The sequence below is a fragment of the Colias eurytheme genome, chromosome 15, assembly GCF_061535395.1.
Source record: "Colias eurytheme isolate Ceu_HAF_F1 chromosome 15, ilColEury1 Martin Lab GWU primary, whole genome shotgun sequence".
NCBI classification, from domain to species: Eukaryota; Metazoa; Arthropoda; class Insecta; order Lepidoptera; family Pieridae; genus Colias; species Colias eurytheme.
Genome location: NC_142994.1, coordinates 3,119,952 through 3,144,124, shown reverse-complemented (window position 1 = coordinate 3,144,124; position 24,173 = coordinate 3,119,952). Strand labels below are relative to the sequence as shown.

The 24,173-nt window shown below is 35.1% G+C and overlaps 2 protein-coding genes across 5 annotated transcripts in view; both read left to right on the top strand.

Annotated features, from left to right (window-relative positions):
- The window catches only part of LOC149902172 (CD151 antigen-like), a 148,866-nt gene that overhangs the window by 42,202 nt on the left and 82,491 nt on the right, over window positions 1-24,173 (top strand). The gene's annotated exons all lie outside the window — the stretch shown is intronic.
- The window catches only part of SH3PX1 (sorting nexin 33-like protein SH3PX1), a 143,799-nt gene that overhangs the window by 42,168 nt on the left and 77,458 nt on the right, over window positions 1-24,173 (top strand). The window lies entirely within an intron of this gene.

The following is a 24,173-nucleotide window of genomic DNA, read 5'->3' as shown; positions in this document are numbered from 1 at the left end:
TACTTTAAATAAATAGGTTTGAATCGGATTAATTCTTTAATGTACCATGACGGTTTAAATGGATTATTGTTTATTAAATTGCTAATGTGATTGTTAACGCTTACCTAGAAACAAAATATATGAATGTTAGTAGTTGGTACATATATATCTAGCTGGATTGAGAGTAAAATATTATAACTACTTATGTTGAAAATAACAAAGGTAGAAATAAAAATCGCTCGTTAAAATTTCTTTGATCTGACTCCTGCAAGCGAGCCTACACAATTTCACGCACAATTCAAATTACGCATATTTACCAATTCATTAATAACATGTCTTGCACAACGGTTTAATTATCATCATTAAGAGCCAATTTCGTGCTATAAATAAAGCTCCTGTTCCAAATAATGAATCGAAACAGAACACTCGTTTATTACCGTATTTTCATTTCGACGCTGTCTCACGAATTATGTGCATTGCTCACTGAAAACGCGGATAGTCATTACGTTGGCTATACGAACTCGACATGAATGCTTCGTAATTTAAAAATACTTCAGACATGATAAATGGCATTTGATATTTGCTGTGTATCTGCTGTTGTTATTTTACAATGTCCAGCGCGCCGTAAAATCTGGTAAACTTGTTTTATTTATGTGGGAAAAATTACTTTGACTATGACGTTTTAAAAAAGAGGCAATCGCAAAAATCGGATTTGTTTGTATATTGGATATCTAATTGTTATAAGTAAAACTTATACATAACTGACTTTAATATTCCTAACGAGTCAAATCTTGCGATTCATTTGACACAAAACATATTTATGTAATTTAACAATATTTTAATTATTTTATAAACAACTAGCTGCTCCGCGCGGTTTCACCCCCGTGGCTCCACTCCTGGTGCCCGTAGCGTGATGAAATATAGCCTATAACCTTCCTCGATAAATGGGCTATCTAACACCGAAAGAATTTTTCAAATCGGATCAGTAGTTCCCGAGATTAGTGCGTTCAAACAAACAAACAAACACACAAACAAACAAACTCTTCAGCTTTATAATATTAGTATAGATAACCAATTATGATAATACATGTATTTCATAGATATTAATCTGACCTTCCAGGTGAATGAACTTACTGCTTGGAGGCTGGTATAATTCGGCTAACAATATTACGTCGCGTCGCCCGAGCAGCATGTAATGACATTGAATGTCTATTACAATGTCAATCCAAGCCCATCACGTACATTTACGCGTACATTAGAATTATAAGTACCATACATTATAACGTTTATATCTCGTAAAATTTGTTTTATCATATTATTTGCGTGAACTAAAATCCATACTAATACATATTATAAATGCGAAAGTAACTCTGTCTGTCTGTCTGTTACTCAATCACGCCTAAACTACTGAACCAATTTACATGAAATTTGGTACGGAGATATTTTGATACCCGAGAAAGGACATAGGCTACCTTTTATTGCGAAATATGTACCACGGGCAAAGCCGGGGCGGACCTCTAGTAACCTATAAGTTTTCTAACTTAAAGCTCGAAATTTTACTCCTTTTAGTGTTTTTCACAATATTTCTTATGTTGAAGTCAATCTTGAATACTGTTTACATTGACATTTAACTACGTTAAATTCAACCCATCATCTAAATACTTATACATATATATTTATAGATTATTTAAAATACACATAAACATAACATTAAAGACATTTCTATTTTGGGAAATTCCGTAAATTGGCAACACTCAACACCCGGAAAGTTGCGTGTATTTCACTTCATTCATTACATTCCGTGATTCGAGCTCGCCTCTTTGAGCAATCTACATCGGCCTTAATTTCCGGAGAAAAAATCTTCGAGAATCTTCTTTGAAAATTAGGTGAGATATTTCGCGGGATAAAAGTTCCTAAGGCATGAACAATGGGAGATAAATACCTATACTGCGGTGAAAAGTTCTTGAATAAATTTTAATTTTATTATAAGTTCAAGATTTTAACATACATTGTGGGAAAAACACAAATAATTAGAAAAAAATACTGAAAAAATGTTTAGGTATAATGGCTTGAAACCTTAACTTGAAACAACTGTACTATTAGGATTATTATAGGTACGTTATATCCGAGTGTGATTTATTCTATATTCATGGTTATAGGCGCATAATAGCAGCTTAGAAGCAATTGCTTCAAGAAGCTGCTCACTCTATGGGGACCAACTTATGACATTTTATTCTGTATAGTTTACAGAAACACCCATATTTAACTGACATAAGAGAAAATAATAAATCATTTAATAAAGCTAAAAATATTATTTTTCAAAATTACACAGTCAAAGAAAAATATCGACATTGAAATAAAATTTCCAAACTCCGTATAAAATACATAGAAAATTGTGTTTCCATTGTTATTTGAACACTTAAAGGCCGTCTATCTAGCCCATTATTTTCAAGATAACACTTTTGCGTTGCAAAAACACTTAAAATAATTGCAGCGTGGAATATTTTATTTTTGAATGCGTTCGCTGTTTTTAATATTATTTTCATTTTCACTTTTATTATGTTCAAATTATAAATTTCAATAAACAAAAACGAGATACAGACTTTTAAGCGTAATCGCATAGATTTTAATAAGCTCTTACTTTATGGTACCAAATTGGGTATACGAGCTTTAATATTTTTTGATTTATTTTCTTATTTATACGTCGAAGTCATAAACAAGTTTACACTAAATTATATCAACACGGGTCTCAATTTTCCAAGTGCCTCTCAAGGATCTATCGCTCAATTCAGTTATTATTGTAATAAAAGTATTCGTTAATAAATTTACTATGTTTACGGAGACTTCTTCAAGAGTGTAGGAGACGCTCGTAAATTGTTATTTTATTAGACATGTTTACTTTACATTGTGTATTCGTTTGATAAAGCGTTGTCCAGGGTATTTTCAAGGTCTACATGTTTACAATTGAAAAAGAATAAGTATTACGTAAATATAATGTGCGACCGCCCCTTTGGTACAGTGGTTAACGCGTTACCGTAGAACCAAGAATTCCTGGGTTCAATACATGGTGTAGACTAAGAAAAAAAAATGACTCGGTCTGGCTACTTGTTCCTAAAGAAAATCGATCAGTGAAACAGATGTATGCATAATGCATCTGCTCCTTACCCCACTAGACGACATGGGACTTCACTAAGGTATAATCTTATATTTTCTCTCCTATAATAAACACTGTTCACAAGCAATAATCAACAACTGAAAATTAGTGGTGTCAAATATTCATTGAATATTGCGAATTTAATGAATCATCGGAATATTTTATCGTATCCATAATCCATTTCAATAGGAAATTACGAGGAAATATTAATGGAAAATATAATTCGAGGATCAGTTTGATATATATACCTATAGTACATACAGTACTCGAAAAAAGTATGAACTGTTCTTTATATGTTGCTTTGATGAAATCGATCATCCACACCTCTTGAATCACCTTGAATGGCAGATGTTCTTAAAAAATCGTTTGATATTTAAATATCACGCTACATTATACGAATATATAAAGAAGACAATACAAAATGTACATGAACTAGAAAATTCCGATGATACATCGCCCCCGCTAAGCTCATAAGAACGTCTTCCAAAGAATAAATCAAGGGTTACAATAAATAGTCTTAATAAGCCAAACTCTGAATTCGGGGAAGGCTATAAAAAGGTCATAGCTTCTTCACACTGCCTTGAGTTCATCAAATCTCCCGGATAAAGGTTCAACTAATACATATCTCGGAAGGGATTGGTTAATGTCGTGTATGACAAAGTTTACCGTTAAGCCCGTGTTTATAGGCATCACTAGATAAACGAACAAGGAATTTTCGTGTGCTAAATGGATCTTAAATTTGTGGATGTCGGCCATGAAATCTCTGGCGTTCATATCTCTATAGAAAACGGGTTGAACAAATTTAAAAAACATTATAAAATTTATTGTAAGTATAAAATATTTTTATAAATGTATTGGCATATTTTATAACTGTATCTTCTATCTTCTTCTATCTTCTATCTTCTATCTTCTATCTTCTATCTTCTATCTTCTATCTTCTATCTTCTATCTTCTATATACTATATTAAGAGGAAAGGTTTGTAATTATGTATGTATGTATGTATGGTTTTCACGCATAAACTACTGGACCAATTTCAAAAATTCTTTCACCATTAGAAAGCTGCATCTTCACTGAGCAACTGAGGCTATTTCAAAAAAATTAGAGATCCTTACCAAAAATGCAATAATGTAACAAAAGGTGTAAAAAATTCATTAATAAAACTTCTGTCATCGCGTGCGCTGTGGAATCCATTCCTTGAAGTACGAGGATGGTTCTTATGAAAAAAAACATAAACATGTACCATGTGGTACCACGGGCGAAGCCGGGGCGGACCACTAGTCTGTTATAAATTGGACACCTTTAGGTTATTTGAACCGTCTAAATAGAATATTAAAAAGTACATCATTCAATTGAAAACATTTTACGAAAAAAGCAAGAAAAGATTTATTCAGCGTAACATTAATAAAATCCAGAGGGTGGAAATCAAATAATGTTTCATATTTGATTTCCAAATATTTACAATGTCATTTTATTAAATATGGGATAGGTATTACGGGTTCTGAAAGCTAAAATTCAACGGACTGTGAAACATCGAGTTAACTATTGTTAATATCCATTATTGTATACCCTGAATTGGTTATTCAAAATACGCCAAAATCCATTTTCTAACAACGTCACGTTAACAATTCGAAAAACTTTCATCAAAAACTACTTTACTTGAACTGTCCAAAATACTTGGAGTGTGAATTGAAAACGAGTTTTATAGAAAACTAATATTTCTTTCGGCTTACTTTGTAATATACTGTGAAATTGCAATGTGAGTGATTTAGTACCACTTTGTTCTATCCAAGTTCTATCATAGAATCTTCTCTGTTTGGACAAATTTTATTATAACTGACATAAGTTTTTCAGGAGTGGATAAACTTTGATTCCCGTATCTTAGTCTTGTACCGTAGTCAGTCATTTGGAAACTTTTATGGAGAACGAATAGATCAAGTACGACGTACGTTCGACGTTTGAGGTACATTAAGGTATTTTGTAGTGAGATATTAAAATTAATCACACTTAATATTAGTATAATTCACTATAACTTCATAAGCTTCTATATAAGTTTTATTCCATTTATGATTCAATAGCTCTGGATACTTTCTATCTCCGCTTACGCAGCTCCCAAAGTTATAGGAAGGATTTGGATTTCCAGTCCCCAACTTTCATCTTCAAACAAAACGCTGCTTTCACAAAACTATGTCAAATTATACGGTTCTTGATTCTCGTTTAATAACTGAACAATTTAATGTATAGAATACTGAATATTATGTAACTTTGTATCGGAACATGTAGTTTTAATAATCAATTAAGTGCCTTTACAAAATTGGTTGTTCTTTGAGTTGATCCAATATTGACAAAACCTTAGATAATAAGTCTCTATAAAAAATATTAGAATATAATTTTTAAGGTATCCAGTAACACGAAATCTTACAATGAAAACTATTCCCTCTCTCCAACATAGTCGAGTCACTGGGAAATTCTCTACAAAGAATGATTTTCGTTTATAACAAAGATTATTTCCAGGAAAGTTCTTCAAAAGCTCGCAACATAGTTTTTCAACTGTAAAACCAACTATCAGGTGTTTCCTTCAGCAAGATCTCTTAAAACTGGAACGTCAATGAAACAACGAGTGTGGAGTCTGACTGGTTTATTAAAAACTGTTAGAACTACCGACAGTGAATTATTACCAAACCACCCTCCATTTTTCCCCTCTTTAAAATACATACATATTTGCATACAAAATACAACTTTAAATAACAAGAACTTAACAAACTTAACATTTTAATTTTTTTTTTACTCGTTACTAAACAACTTACGAGAACGCTCGTAAGCTCGTACAGCTCGAGCGGATGCACCGTCAGGAGGAGGGGTGGGGGAGCGCGTGACTGAATTTGCGGTCGATTTACCTGTATCCTTATCGGTCGCGTCCTGGTCCGCCTCCTCCTCCTCCGCCACATCAGCACATGTCCCGTCAGCACCATAGCTTGCGGGGGCACAATCAGTCGATTTATTCAAATTCGGCCGGGATAAAGAGAATCGACTTTTACGGTTCCCGCTATCCAGTGAAATAATTTGATCTTGATGCCTACGCCATTCGACCCCGTCATCAACCTTCACCTTATAAGAAACCGGGCCGGTCTTTTGCGTCACATTACCCTCGACCCATTTAGGCGACTTACTGGAATAACTACGTACAAGTACGGGATCCCCGTTCTCGAAATTCCTATCCTGACCTCCCTTGTTAGCCATCTGCCGCTGCTGTGCCGTGCGCACCTCTGCAGCGACGTCCGGACGTAACGCGTCTAAGCGACCGCGCAGACGGTGGCCTAAAAGCGCTACGGCCGGCGAAACTTTAGTCGTGGCGTGCTCCACGTTACGATATTGAAATAAAAACTTCGACAGTGCTTTAGAAATATTTTCGCCTTCATAAATAGCCCTTTTAATTACCTTCTTTACCGTCTTAACCGCATTCTCCGCGGCCCCATTACCTTGTGGTCTGTACGGTGCTGACGTTACATGTTGTATACAATTTTTATTACAGTAAGTTTTAAAATCTATAGACGAGAACGGGGGGCCATTATCAGTAACTAGCTGTGACGGTAATCCGAATCTAGCAAAGATAGACCTCAACACTGACACCGTGGATTCAGTGTCTGTTCGTTTCATTGCAATTACCTCAATCCATTTCGAGAAAGCGTCAACTAATATAAAATATTTTACACCCCCACATTCAGCAAAATCCGCATGAACCCTTTGCCAGGGCCCTAGGGGAAACTCCCAAGGATGTAAAGTGGCGTGTGGCGGAGCGTCCCGAACCACTCGACATGCCTCACAAGATCGACACAAATTCTCTATATCTGCATCCAAAGCAGGCCAATAAACGTAATTACGAGCCAGACTTTTCATTTTGTTCACTCCTAAATGCCCTTGGTGAATTTCCTCCAGGACCCTCGCGCGTAGCGGAGGTGGAACAACAAGCCTGTATTTAAAGATCAGACACCCCAATTCGTGTATGATTTCGTCCTTACGTGCGAAATAAGCCTGCTCCTCCTCACAGCTGGCGCGAGCCGGCCATCCAAACAAAACATATCCTTTGATTTTACATAATAATTTATCTTTATATGTCTTCGCCGCAATATCTTTAAAACTTACAGGCAATGAATCTTTAACTAAATCTACATAACTTAACGCTTCCGTGGGGCTCCGCTCACACGGAAGGGGCAGACGAGACAACGCATCCGCGGGACCGTTCTCACAAGATCTCACAAATTCTACCTTGAAGTCATAGGCTGATAAACGCACGGCCCACCTTTGTAAGCGGCTTGCAGCTGTTTGTGGTATTCCACCCTTTTTACCGAAAATATGTGATAAGGGTTGATGATCGGTACGCAATATGAACGATCTCCCATACAAGTATTGATGGTGTTTAATTACCCCAAAATAAATCGCGAGCGCCTCCTTGTCTAACTGACTATAATTCCGCTCCGCCGAATTGAGCGACCGTGAAACACAGCTGATAGGGCGCTCACTCCCGTCTGAGTAGCGATGCGCCAGGACCGCGCCCACCCCATACGCACTGCTGTCCACTGACAACATGAGTTCCCGACCGTCTTCATAATGCGCTAATACTTTATCACAGGTGAGAGCATTTTTAGCTGCAATAAAAGCCTCCTCACATCTCGAATCCCATGTCCAATCGATGTCTTTTTTTAAAAGTGCATGCAAGGGTTGTAACATAATGCTTAAATTTGCAATGAATTTCCCATAATAATTTAACATTCCTAAAAAACTTTTTAATTGTGTAATATTCTGGGGCCTCGGGGCCTCTGTAATAGCGGCTAGTTTATTTGGATCGGGACGTAATCCTGTTTTATCGATGATAAAACCTAAATATTTTACACTTTTTTGTAAAAAACTGCATTTTTCAAATTTAACAGTAAAACCCATAGCCCGTAACCGTTCTAATACTGTACGTAAATTTCTTAAATGACTTTTCCTATCCACCCCGGTAACACAGACGTCGTCCAAGAATACAACGGTATTTGGAACACCCCGAAGGGTTTCCTCCATGATCTTTTGAAACTTCTCCGGGATACACGACAAACCGAATGGCGTGCGACGATATACAAATGTACCGACGTGCGTAGTTATAGCCGTATAACGCTGTGAATCATTCGATAACAAGCATTGTTGATAACTATGTTTTAAATCAATTTTTGAATACTCTTCTCCCCCACTCAGTGAAGCGAACAACTCCTCGATCCGAGGAAGTGGATATGGATCACGCTTAAGAATCGGATTTATAGTAATTTTATAATCACCGCAAATTCTTATATCGCCGCATTCTTTAACCACGGGTACTATCGGCGTCCCATAATCGGATGACTCAACACGGTAAATAATTCCCTCTCGCTCTAACCGCGCCAGCTCGCTCTCAACGCGAGCGCGCAGTGCTAACGGCACGGGTCGCGCGCGCACGTATACGGGCTTCTCATCCTTTACATATAACGTTATTGTTTTTTTACAAGTTCCTAACTTATCCGTAAACACCTCCGGAAATTCACACATTAATTGACTCACAAATGGATCGCTCTTTACATCCACATTAATTTCCTGTAAATCTATGGCTATATTTTTAACTCCAAGAGCGCGTACCCACTCTCTGCCTAACAAAGGACGTCCCCCGTTCTTAATTACATAAAGTTTACAATTATACACGGAGACCTTACCGAGGGTTACATTTACATTAATAAATCCAAGCGAGTTTATCGTCGAACCGACATAACTGCGTATGTTTATATTATTAGGTAATACAGTTTTATTACAAAAATTACGCCTAAAAAAATCTTCGCTTATGGTCGAAATTCGGCTGCCGGTATCGACTTCGAACTCGATTGGACGTCCATCCACTTTAACCATAACTAAATAAGGTTGGTCACCTGTACCGTCCACTTGGATGTTGAAAAATTCCTCGTCTCGCTCATCGTCACTCACGTAATTATGTCGGGCGTTCGCCCGCCCTTTGCCACTCACTGATTTACACATATTTTTTAAATGGCCACGCACACCACACTCATCACAATTATAATTAGCAAACCGGCACTTATCCGGCCGGTGCGGCCTCCCACACCGCCAGCAGCGGCCGGTGCCGCCGGCCCCGCCGCCCGCGCCGCTCCCACCGCCGCCGTGCTGCGCGGGCGGGCGCGCGGCCCCGCGAAGCTGCGAGCGCCGTACGCTCGCCTGGTGCAGGCCTTCGCCCGCCGCCGACCCGCTGCCGCCGCCCACGCCTGCTGCGCTCGGGGCTGCGCTCACCTCTGCGTGTCGTTCCGCCGCCTCCAAGGCCAGAGCCAGCTCCACGGCCTGTTTATAATTTATGTCTTTTTCGGCAAAAATTCGCGATCGCATCGCCTCACTCGCCAATCCAGAAACGAACTGGTCACGTAAATTCTCTTCTAAATTGCTGCCGAAATTGCACGTAGTCGCCAAATGTTTTAAATTATGTAAATATTCTGTGAGCGGCTCGCCGACGAGTTGTCGACGTAAGCGAAAAACATGGCGCTCGGCTATCTCAGAACGCTGTGGTTCTAGGTGTTGTCTCACGAGGTCAACGAGCTCTTCAAACGACTTTGATTCGGGATGCTCCGGCGAACATAAATCGCACATTAGTGCATATGTTGTCTCTCCCACAACAGTAATTAGTAATGGCACTTGCAATTCATTTCTGATTTCGTTCAACAATAAGAATTGTCTCACACGGCGAATATACGCTGGCCATTGTTTGGAGTTAACATCAAACGGCTCCAATTTCCCTATAGGCATGTTCACAACACTTTACTCACGTCACGCGTAGTTCCGACTCGTCGCCAATGGAACGTCAATGAAACAACGAGTGTGGAGTCTGACTGGTTTATTAAAAACTGTTAGAACTACCGACAGTGAATTATTACCAAACCACCCTCCAAAAACTAATTGAGACTGCAACTTGAGAGTTCTTACACTAAACTAACTGACCCAGATGTATATCTTTATAATGGGAAACATTTATCAACAGTTTGTATGAAAAACAAACGCTAAATGACTTTTAATTTCATTGCCTTTTAGTTTTAAATATTCTTTTGAGAAACCTGCTAAGGGTAGGTAATCATTCATTTCATAGGGTACACAGAATTTTTTTCTAAATCCTATATTATAAATTATATTATAGACATATTGTATACATTTACTAAAATTGCTAATTAGTAATAAAACATTTTTAATTCATTTTTACTTTATCAAACATACAATATCCTATTCATTATTATGATATATTAAAAAAAAACTTGATTCCCAACTATCTATTCAGTGCAATTATTTCATCTCTCATAAACCCTAACCATTTACGAGGTCCTTCTGATTAATATACAACATACGTATAGGCTAAAGCACTTCCGGCCGTCATTAACGGAAGTCGAACATTAATTGAGGGTGTAACGAGGTTCCGCTCAAATGAGACCCAATTTAATTAAAATGACCAGAAGCACATGTTGCTTGAAATATCATGTTTAAGTGTACCGCTTTCTAATTAGTGGAGTGTTTCGCTCTTTGTAGGCTGTTTACAGTTTCAACAACACGGCATCAGGGTTTGTTATTAGTTGAATTAATGTAAATACTTCATTTTACAGGAATGGCATAAAACATCACTAATAAAAACACACAGGAAATGTAATTTATATATTATTTCTTACTTTTTTTACACCCTTTTATCGTTACCCATTAAATTGTTATTTTGAAATCGGTTAAAAACACGCTAGTTAATAATTTAAACATCGCATATACGTACGTTTGATTGTTATTTGTTATAATATTTTTGGTTTATATGGGATAGTTATACAATATACACACGACACCAAGTTCTAAATTTACACTACAAATATTTACTTACACAGCAAATTAAAATTATAAAACTCTAACTTGATTCAGACGAAGAGATTCGCTATACTTCCAATCCGACAGCGTCTGTAAGATCTCAAAAGTTGTATGACAAACGCAGTTAAGGTAAAAGCATACATTAGCGGGTAACCGTTTCCAAACTGCTCGGAATATGGAAAAGTTTGTTGCCAAAGTACGTACCATTTGAACAGCATTCACCTGCAAATGCTATTGCTTTGCGCTAATGTAAATTTCGTTGGAAAATTTCATCTATTTACTCGCACAACTCCGGTCTAACTGTAGTCTGTGTAAGTAAATTATGAATATGATATGAAAGTCTTTTTAAACTAGTTTTTACTTGCAGATAGAGATGTCTATAATATATCCAATAGAATGTTGAGTTTGCTTTTGAGCTCTACATAACACATAATATATTACTCAGAAGAATTTCAACTTCACATCGCTCATAAGCATTTTATATATTACTAGCTGTTGCCCGCGACTTCGTCCGCGATTAGGTCGTTTTTCGTCATTCGTCGTTTAAAAAAAATACGTGACACTTTATTTTTGAATGTTCTTAATTATTGTCTCTTATAAAATTTAACTACTTGCATTAAAATTGAACACTCTGATAAGAAAATCTTAAAATCTGAAGAAAACATGAATGAATGTGATTTAAATTCTACATTACTGATGGTTGCCTGGAAGAAATGGCTTATAGCCATAAGGCCGCCCACTGTATGCCGATTGTATCTTTTATTTTGTGTCGTCTTAATCTTGTATTTCCTATACAGTGAAGAATAAATAAATAAATAAATTACTTAGTATCAAAATATAATAATCTAAATTAAATGTAGATTAACAGTTTGAGCACACCATTATAGAATATGTACTTAAGTATTAAATTACGTTAGTTAACATAGTAACTTTACTAAAAACACGATGACTTTCTTTCGCGCTCGGTACCACAAACTAAGCATGTTTGTGGTAAGTGGCCCGCGTGACGCGTCACTTGACCCCCCGCGAGTTCCCCTCCGTTGCTATGCGAAAATACATTCGTTGCTCTATTTTAGGAAAAATTTGTAATACTGTGGCCTGGGCGTTATAACACGTCCAGGGAGTTCCTGAGTGCCGATATCACCATCTTGAGGAAAAGCTTCTAATGTCGATTTAAAACTGCATACATACGAATTAACCTGTTCTAAAATTGTGAAATGAGTTCAGTTTTAAATTTGAGAAATATTGATTTCTTGTATTCCACTATTCGTTGTAGTCGAATACAAAATATACCTATTTAAACAAACTTAGGTTGGCCTACAGGCAAAAGGGATCCTATCAAATGGTAAACTTGACCTTGTATCTTAAAAAAAAGCATGAACGGACCTTCTGATAATTATTGAGCACCAAAGGATCATTTGAAACGCGCTACTATAAGAGCGAATATTGTCTAATAACAGTTTACATTGCACAGTATGTTCCTCTAAAAGTAGTGATTTCAAAGGTTCCGGTGTATCTTCAAATGAAAGCCGGCTCCTTACTACACTTTAAAGCATTACAAAAAGAACATACTACGCCTTTACAGAAGATGATCTGTAATCAATTGTGAGGTTATAAGCAAATCTATATTTGTCAGACCACACCACCGAATTCGTAGATTGTTTACCTCAAGTCATTAAGACTATGACGAAATCTGTCTGCAGTAAGACGGGCCTCTCGCTATTCGTCCGTTTCCAGAGACCGAATAGTTTCAATTCTTAATCTTTCATTAAACAAACTTATTAATCGTTCTTGTCTCATATAATTGTAATATTCGCGTCCTTACTCTAGTCATTGCTTATACTCATGTTCATCTTCAAGAGATCGAATAATATTATGATGCACCCTATCATTTGTCAAACGGTCTTCATATTGAGTAAAGTTTCAGATTCTCGAGATAAAATATGACTGTCGTGATCAGTAGTGAGACGTAATTCCCTCTCAGTGAGGGTTTCGGTCTCACGGGATAGTACAATATGCCGTTTGCGATCAGCTGTGAGACGTCAAACCCTCTCAGTGAAGGTTTCGGTCTCACGGGATAGTAGGGGAGACCGGGTTTGGTTGTCTCACGGGTTGGTTGTCACAGCGGTCTTAACACAAAACTGAACTATCGAATAAGTCTGTTGAACAGCGTGGCAAGAGCGATACAGTGACAACGCTTTCCCCACTTCGCGTCAGACCGCCCCGATCTGCCGTGAGGGCCTCACACGTGTTTATTGTTTTCGCACAGATTTTTTATGATATGAGGACCGAATATGCTCCTCATAACATCACTTTTTGTGAACGAAACGACAGCGCGGTTTAATTTAATGCCAACACCATTAGAAAAAAGGATTATTATTAATTGTGAAAAAATATCATGATTTACACTATTAACACTCTTTTAACATAAAATATAAGTCTGTGAGTGTGTAAAAATAAATCCAGCTAATCACACATCAAACTTATGTTTATAATTAGGTATACGACATGAAAATATATTAATTACCAAGCAATAATAATACAGATAAGCAGTGGTGGCTCAGTGGTGAGACCTCGGACTTCGAATCGATAAGTCCGGGGTTCGAGACCAGGCGAGCGCGCAGGAAATAAATTGATTTTTCAATTTATCTGCGCATGTTGTAACTTCCCCACTGCTCGGACGGTGAAGGAAAACGTCGTGAGGAAATCGACATGTCGAAGAATTAAAAAGTTCGATGACATGTGTCATCCGCCAACACGCACTTGGCCAGCGTGGTGGATTATGGCCTGTACCCTCATAGGAGGCCCGTGTCCCAGCAGTGGGAACGTATATGGGCTGATGATGATGAATAATACAGATAAATACTGAACATAAGTAGGTATAATAGATATTAAGTAGTATTAGTTAAAATATACTTTGACTGTTAGTCAAAGTTTATTTTTACTAACAACATGTAAATGAAGAAGAAATAATAATTACCAACGAACTAACCTTTTCTATAATACTTAACACGGCACATTTTTCAAATTATCTTGCTCAACCCTGCTCAAAAATTTGAGGGTTTTGTTGGAACTTTAATATGTCAAAACTATGATATATCTAAACTACTATACAACTTGCTTGCGGAAATGCTCATTACAATTGTGAATCTAAAGAATAACTAACAACATACTATTCAATTTTATTGAGCTGATGAATATCTTTTGCCTGGAAGAAATCACCGTCGCCTAATAAATATACTGTGTTTTCTTATAAAACCGTTACATAATTTATTTTATCTACTTAAATAATGAAAATGATATTATAATATTTATAAAATATAAAACATATTATGTAAAATGATTAAAAATAAATAAACGAAGCAACTACGATTCAAAGAAAACATCTTTTAGTGTTAAAATGCTCTTAGCAATCCTGGATGATGAACTGTATCATGTACTCTGATCCCAGTACAGTCGGTACCTCGATAGCCATAACGATAAATATTATAATCAGATAACCGCAAAGTCAAAATAAAAACATTACTTGTACAGTTGTGAGTGCAAAATTTACGTTTCATTTGGATTAACATTTTTTTCGGTACTAAAACGTAGTCGTTTGATATGTGGTTGGCTGCCCCTCCTCTCCTTCCTGAAAAATATCCTCCAAAATTTCCCGAGATACTTCCAATGATTGAACCATTGGACGTTGGACATTAACTTCAGTCAAAAATTGACGAAGCGGATGATTACTAATTTCCACTTAATCCTCGCTGCTTACTATCTTTACCATCAAATCATCAATTTTCAAGTGGTGTTGTAAAAATATCAGCAGAAATCGTCTTCCAAAGGCGATATAATTTTATGAGCATTGAATCAGTAAATAACAAAATCAAAAGTTAACTGTAAATCTATAAAAAAAGCTACTTACAAATAAAATTTTATCAAAAACTACTGTTCCCAATGCACCTCAAAATAATAAAAGAATTCATCATTTTATTATTTCATTCTAAAAGTGTAATATAATACCTACCAACAAAAAACATGAATTGCTATCATTATAAAAAATAAATACCTTTAAGTAACAACTTACTTCTTGTGGGAACGCATGATGGTGAAAATTTACAAATCACGAAGATTGCATTTGATATTTTTGGTTTTATGGCATTCAATTGCTTTATAAATATCACTACATAGTATAAAAAAGTCGCTTTCTCTGTCCCAATGTCCCTTTGTATGCTTAAATCTTTAAAACTTCGCAACGGATTTTGATGCGGTTTTTTTAATAGATAGACTGATTCAAGAGGAAGGTTTTAGTATATAATTTATTAGGTTTTAGACAAAGCGGACGAACCCGCGGGCGGTAAGCTAGTAAATTTATAAAATACGAAGATTTTTAAAATTGTAACTAATGAACGCAATCAATATTAGATTAACTGTAGATAATGGTGTCTAGTTTTACTTAAAATAATAAACATCTACCCTCACTTTAAAAAAATGTAGTATATTTATTATTTACACGAAATATACCTTATAGGGAAGGGAAGATATGGGCTAAAGAGTTAAATAGATAACATTATACATATTTAAATTATTAATTTCCAACTGTGTATTCAGTAGTGTTAACATCTAAATTGATTTGATTTTTACGAAATCTCATAGATGGCGCTGTTACAAAATTAACATTATACAACTTACATTCTTTAAACTACGTTTCTCTTCCCAAGTTACTTAAATGGCATAATTAATAGTGTCAATCTAGATATTGTCAAACAACATTTATATATGCGTCATTTGATTATTAATTTCCAATAGTTAACGTGTGTTTGATTTTTCTAACACTTCATAGATGGCGCTGTTTCAAATTTGTCTTTATACTGCTAAGATTCATTTAACTGTTTCTCTGTCCAAATTACGTAAATGACATAGTTTTTATTTTGTAAAGCTAGATAATAGCATGGCTTACTCGAAACCAACATTCAAACATGAGTCTTTAGATTGTACGCTGTCGTAGTACACGGAATATGTAAGAAAAATAAAGGCTCACAGCTCCTCCCCCGAAGATGATATCATGATAATATGTTTAAACTATCCTCACCCGACCTCTTAGGAATATTCATGCAAAATTTGAAGTAAATCTATGCAGTACTTTTCGAGATTAGCTCGGTCAAACATACAGACAAACAGACAAACAGACAAACAGACAAACAGACAAAAATTCTAAAAACTATATTTTTGGCTTCTATATCGATTATAGATCATGGATTATGTATTCTTTTAAAAAAATATTCAATGTACAGTTTTGACTTTCCTACGATTTTATTATATGTATAGATAATACATACTAACTTTTATTTAATTACAATCATAGGTGATTTTCAGATATTTGACATGGCAACTAATTGAATAAAACCTAATAAAACCATTAAACATTGTCTGTATATTAGGGGTCGTAAATTTTGTATTGTAAGTGTAATAAACGAATTGTACAAGGTACCAAACACAGCAGAAAATAAAGAAAAAATACAGACTTAATTAATTGATTACAATAAGGGCATATAACAGACATCTGTGCGCCCGCAGCGAACGGTGAGGAGCGGTCAACTGCACCAGTGCTAATTGCTTGCACTTGCGTGAAACTAAATCTTATTAAGTTGCGAAGATCTTCGTGAATGCAGTTAAATTATAGTATAAACGTTGTCTGAAATATATATTTGATTAGTATTAAGAAGTAATATTGTTCTAGACATTATAAAGAGATATTTTGGTTTCTACGCGAATTTGGTATCATGTTACACTATGAAATTTAAGATATCATAGTTTAGTTTAATTTTTCCTATGTTGTAATTAGGTATTATTTTATTATTCAGAATGTGATAAATTAGTAATATACTAATAATTTATTAGTATTGCGATTATACAGTAATAAAAACATCGAACGTTGTTTATTTTCAGAGTCCTACTATTTTATAGATGTTAGTGAACTTAGCAGATCATTTTTAGCAGATCAAAAAAAAATGTGAGTTCTTATCGCGTGCAGTTGAGTTCTACAGTTCCTGATACTTTTTAGAAATAGTTCTGGCGTTTTTACCTTAAAAAACGACATTTGAAAAAATGATCTGCCAACTTCCCGTAGCAGATCATTTTTAGCAGATCAAAAAAAAAATGTGAGTTCTTATCGCGTGCAGTTGAGTTCTACAGTTCCTGATACTTTTTAGAAATACTCGCGTAAAATGAAACACTAGAAAATTTATTTATGTCATATTTCATCACGCCGTAGCACCATGCCGTAGCAGCATGCCGTAGCATCATGCCGTAGCTTCATGCCGTAGCATCATGCCGTAGCATCATGCCGTAGCATCATGCCGTAGCATCATGCCATAGCATTACGCCGTAGCAACACGCCGTAGCATCATGCCGTAGCATCATGCCGTAGCATCATGCCGTAGCATCATGCCGTAGCATCATGCCGTAGCATCATGCCGTAGCATTACGCCGTAGCATCACGCCGTAGCATCATGCCGTAGCATCACAGCGTAGCATCACGCCGTAGCATCACGTCGTAGCATCGCGTCGTAGCATCACGTCGTAGCATTACGTCTTAGCATCACGTTAAGCCGGGTCCAGGTCGGGTTTTTTCAAATGTCGTTTGTTAAGGTAAAAACGCCAGAACTATTTCTAAAAAGTATCAGGAACTGTAGAACTCAACTGCACGCGATAAGAACTCACATTTTTTTTTGATCTGCTAAAAATGATCTGTTACGGGAAGTTGGCAGATCATTTTTTCAAATGTCGTTTTTTAAGGTAAAAACGCAAGAACTATTTCTAAAAAGTATCAGGAACTGTAGAACTCAACTGCACGCGATAAGAACTCACATTTTTTTTTGATCTGCTAAAAATGATCTGCTAAGTTCACTAACATATTTTATAGCACCAATTTGTAAACTAGAATAACGGTTCCAGTGAAAATTTTCCTAAAAAAAAAACAAAAATATCTTGTCTTTAAAATAATAGGTAACATTTTTAAGTCCTTATTCTTTATTTGGTAGGAGATGCATCCGTTTTTCCACCCGAAGATACTAAAATTAAAGAGATAAATAAAAAAAATACGATACTGATGTTCGAACTAAAAGCTTTCGTTTAAATATGGAAAAATTGCCGAGACAGAAATACTGGATACTGGATAATATCATAACTCGGGATTTCTCAGTACCTAAAGTATAAACTGATTGGATTTAAATTCTAGATCTTATGCTTGACATTTTCATTCCTCCAATTATAGGATGTAGATTTTTAATACACATTTGAACCAATTTTTGTGTCCAGTATGTATGTATGTATGTATTTAGTGAAGAGTCAAAGATTCGCGCTATCTTCTGAGCAAATAGGGCATTTACAGGAAAAAAATATTTAATAGATAGCTCGTATAAATATACAATTATGAGCCATTTTCCGTTATCAGGTATTTGTACTATTACGACGATGGATGTACCTTAGTAACAGGCGATGCTATGAATACCCTACCGAAATTCAAATGATAATTTTCGAAGTTATAGCGCGTCTCATACTGTACTCACACACAATTTAAATTACACGTGCTTTAAGTATCATCTACCGCGGAAATTAATTTAAATAAATTGTCTAACCGGAGATTCCACAAATATTTGTGTTTAACCTAACCCTAATTGCAAATTTACTCGCGGCTCAGCCTATAAGCTTGTCCACACAGAGAGAAAAGCCTCGCGAAGCATTTTCCGCGTGAAGCAGTTCAGTCCAAGTATTATATTATACTAGCTTTCCGCCCGCGGCTTCGCCCGCGTTTTCAAAGAAAAACCCGTTCCCGTAGGATTTCCGGGATAAAACCTATCCTATGTCCTTTCTCGGGTATCAAAATATCTCCATACCAAATTTCATGCAAATTGGTTCAGTAGTTTAGGCGTGATTGAGTAACAGACAGACAGACAGAGTTACTTTCGCATTTATAATATTAGTAGGGATTAGTCTACCTATGGTTCATTCTGTGTGGACGTGCCTTCACAGCACACGCGTTTTCATCGCCGAGTCACGGCACGCAAACAATTTCTTCGCGCGATTTCTTTATGTGGACCCGCTTATCTCAGATTAATTTTGTAACATAGCACATTACGCTCCCATCTCGCATTTGTTTCGTAAAACAAAATTGTATTTAATCATGAATATTTCTACTGACAGGTTTAAGGCTAAAGGCGCGTCAAACCAAATTATCCCCTAAATAAAATTGCCAGCTAGCTCCGGGCTACCAATTTGTCATGGAATAAGAAAATTAATTTTGTTTACACAATACAATAGCTTATTTTAGCAATCAGTGCCTATTTATGTTACATAAAGTACATTTTCATATATAGATAAAGAAAAATAATATAATGTTAAACGCATTCTCATCTCCATAAGTTTGCTTCAGGAATTTTGGCTTGGTGAATTACACAAAACGTAATAGACCTTTATCTGAGTAGGAGAGCGCTCTCAATTAGATATAATATACTAGTAGTTGAAATTATCCGTTTTAATAGATATCCATTACATTCGAATCAGTGATAGCGTAAGTGGAAATTAGTGTTCAAAATCCAATACTATTTAATCGTTATGTAACATTTGATTACATTTGTTATTAGGATATTCTGTGGTTTTAAACAGATTTATTGAAATAATGTAATACAAAATAACAGATACTCATTCTTTATAGAATTTACTAACGTTACAATGAGTGTAATTTTACTACATCTTTCATTTCATGGGACTGATTATCATAATACATTATTAAGGGAAAGATCGTAGTAGAGATATTAGGCTTGCGGCAAACTCGCCAAACTTCTGTGAAATTTCTTATCATCAATTTTCTTGTCTTATTGTTCTTTTAAAGTATCGTAACTTTTCGAATAACTCCAGCGCAAAAAGAACTTTTATCATTAATATTAAAAATGGAAATCAATATTATGCATTCGGACAGGAATTTTAATAAATTTGCTTCAAGAATTTGTGCATTCAGTTCAGTTCTCAACTTATTAGGGATTGTTTCAGTTCATTGAATTCACAGAAAATAGTTCTTGTTGGACTGAGCAATTTGTACAGTTTATTGGATTTCATAATTTGTTAATTTCGTTAGTTAGCTTTGAAAATTTAGAAAGTTTCAATACAGTCTAGATTGTAGAACATCAACTTCAATGTTATAATTTGAAAATTACTGAAGTATTATTACATTTACAGTTAAATATATAAGTTGCTTGTTGCTAGTTTAAAATTTATTTCCTCTAACTGTATTGATTTAGAACTAGAATTTAGTTTCGAATTGATTTAATGTATATGTTATGAATAAATGAATAAAATCAACCATTATTAAACACGTCGAAGTCCCCACAACTTTTCGCGTAGTTTCCGAGAAAACCGATGTCAGTGAGTCAGTGGTAGTGTAGCTTTATATAATAAAGAATATAGAAAAAAATATACCGGCCGAATTGAAAACCTCCTCCTTTTTTCTTTGAAGTCGGTTGAAAAGTATAGATTTATTTTTCTTCTCAGTACACCACCGACCGAACTTTGGTATTAAATTTCCATAAAAAGAACCACAAACAAATACCTTATGCAAATGCATTCAAACTGGAAATTCAAAAAACTTAAATCAGTACATAGCAATATTTAATATTCTTTGCCTGATTCCCGCTCCCGTTTTATAGAAATTTATTTTTCAGAGTCGTAAATGATGAAAAAACAAAGCTTGTTCTACGAAGCGAAAACATGAACCAATAATAGTGTGATATGAAAAGATAATTTAAAATCACATCCATTTAACATTACCCGATTTTGTCCGAACATGAAAACTCTTTTAAAAGCTCAAGCTTTTAATGTGATGAATTCGTTTTACGGAAAGCCTTTTACGATTTTATCCCAAAGTCAGAGCATTAGGAATTTGAAATCGAACCGAAGCGTGTTAAGTGCTAAAACCTCAAGCCATAACTCAAGAACATTAGAATAATTAATATCTTTATTCAAATAAACATATTTTGCCTTTAAAAGTTTCCGCCGAAAACGAATACCTTCGTTCTTAGCGATAGTAAATATGTCCGAAGTTGGGAAGGAATCTAATTTAAATCGTCCCTTATTTTACAAAGGAAACTAATTAAAGTCCAACCTTTGTGGAAATTTGAAGTAAGAGGGAGATGCCTGACTGGTATTCAGTACTCAGAACGAGTACTCGAGGGATCGGAAAGGTTAAAAATATTATTTTTGAAAGTTGTTTAAAAGGGGTAACTTAGAAATAAATTTATTCTGTAATATTATAATTTCGGAATTAATGCTAATACTGAAAATCAGAGTTTATTAATTTGTCCTGAGAATTTATCAATTTTAGGTTTGATAATGTTATTTTCTTGGTATTAATTATATTATTAATCTCATAGAACAGTCCCTTAGTCATCTATTAGATGACCTCGAGCTGTGCCTTGACTGATTCATAATAATTTTAATTCTTAGAAATCGACACATAGTTTATTATACGAAATAGATTTATATCTATTTCCTTGTAATATTATATCCTCTTTAAACTATTTATGTAGTCGTTAATTTAGATGGATTTCATTAGTTTTACATATAACTGTGACTTTATCGTGCATTGTAGTCAAAATTTCTATAATATTCCTACTTATTTTTTCCTATTTCGCAAATACAAAGACGCCTTGATTAAAACATTTCAATTGGCGATTAATCAATTATAGCCTCTCTATCAATCAGAAGCCTAACGAACAGAGGAAAACCGATATAAAACGTCGAGAAAACGTTCATACATTCGTTTCCCAACTAAACGTTTAACGTGCCATTGACACGTGCATTACCCAAACAAATGAGGCCTTAAAGCCGACGCCGTCGATCGTAAACCACATGTTGAATGCCAATACTATAATAAATAGCCTCTGTATCGGACGCAAAAGCCGAATTGCGTCTCGCTAATCCATATATGGGTTCACTGCGGTACAATTGTATGCTTGGCTTGCATGTTAATTATTTGGTTATCATAGATCGACGAACTTAAACAATAAAACTTCCAGCAAAAATAACTGCTTATTTACGTAGAAATTGCCTTCGGAGGCAAAACATCTAAAAATTTATCCGTTTTATGCCCAGTAAAAGTGAACGCACTGACCCAGCAAGTTTTTCAATAAACTTTCAATAAATTTTTCAATAAATTTTCCGAACCGCGAGGGACTGGAACGCGCTTCCTGAATCTGTGTTCCCCGACGAGTACAATATGGGGGTCTTCAAGCGAAGAGTGAACCGGTACCTACTAGGGAAGCGCGTACCATCTTAGACCGCATCTAGCTTTCCATCAGGCGAGATTGTGGTCAAGCGCTTCCCTATCTAGAGTAAAAAAAAAAAAAAAAAAAAAAACTAGGCATTATTGAAGTCATTTAAGACGAAAGTTGTATAATCGTATAAGGCAAGTAGTTTGTGAACTTTCGATGCGAGTTTGTTTGTAAATAGTCGCTTTCGGTGGCCGGTCCAGTATTATCCACCGCCATCATACATATAAGTGTACTTTCTTTGATTTTCTCCGAGTTTTATTATCATATAAACTTTTTTATTTGCAAACTCTTAAAAGGTTTTGCAGAATATATTGTGGACGCAACACTTATATGCTGATCTTAACTGTAATAATATATTCAATACTTACATGATACACTTCTATATTTTTTTGTTATTTTTCCTGTTAACCCTCGTTACTCTTTCGTTATAGGTAGTAGGTAATAAATAGTCTGTATACTTTTATATCCATAATATCAAATTGTCCGTATTATGTCATCATTATCAGCCAATAAAGGGACATAATATAAAACCTTCTATCCTCACAAAGTTAATCATTTTTCTCTACATACATATTATATTTTAGTAACTTAACTGAAAAGGTTATTTAAAGTTTATCACATAATAGTGTGCTATTCTTATGTTACAGTTATTTATAATATAAGTACATTAACAGTAAATACAAAGCAAAAAATACAATCTAAATCTAAATTTATTCGAAAATAAATGAACATTTAAAAGGCGATAGCGAGTACTGATAATTTAAATTAAACTCAGTAAAGATAATAAAGAGTTTCATTTATTCGCTCGTCATCGTTTCCTTTTGGTTTAATTGAAAAATAAAAAGTTTTGTCAAACATAAATGAAAGTGTGTACTTAAATATAAATTTACTTAAAATTTGATTGTATATTTTAAACTCTGCAGTCAAGAAACGTTTTTTTTTATATTTCTAATAAACAAAGAAGTATTTATATGCCCCAGAATTTGAATTAAGTATCCTAAATTAACTATATAGAAAAAATTGTTCCAAACATAAACAAACATTTGTAGAGAGATCGTGAAAGCTGATAGCTTCGATTCGACTGAAAAGAAAATTAAAACACTCCATTCACAAAGCTCGAAAAACAAAATTCATTGCCCCTTCAACATTTAGCCTACAAAAACAATTGTTCCGCTCGAAACTCGAACAGAAATCAATCTGAGATCGAATTTCTATCTGCATATTTTTGTTGACAAACACCAATTTATTTAAAAAGAATATCAAGAATATAGAATAGGTATAGAATATCAAGAGTAATTTAGAAACTTAATATATTTGTTTCCTAAGAACTAAATTATAATATTATATGTATTATTCCATGTATAAAAGTAATTTAAAAGTAATTATATTCCTTTTTATATTATGATATAATTTATTTTCATAACCCGTTATCAACTGTTATTTAATAAACATGTGACGCTAGGATCAACCGCAAAAATCCGTCCGCTGAAAAGCGGTTCATTACCCGCTTCCAATACACAAAGCCATAAAAACATAATTAACAAAGAATTCAAAAACAACAAAGGCGCATAAATTATTAACGTACGTAATCTACAAAGCGTACGCGAACAGACTGCGGAAGGTTTTCCCTACAAATGTGCAGGATTTCCCCTTTGATAGAGCGTTGTTCCGCGAGGCTGCCGCGTTTAAACAGCACTCGAATATCTGTTGTTTTGGGCCTCGAATATTTGCTACACAACTATTTAGTACACGCGTGGGGAATGAGAAAAATCGAATTGGTTACAGTGTTTTCAGCAGAGAATACATAGACTTCCTAAAACGACCATTTAAATGT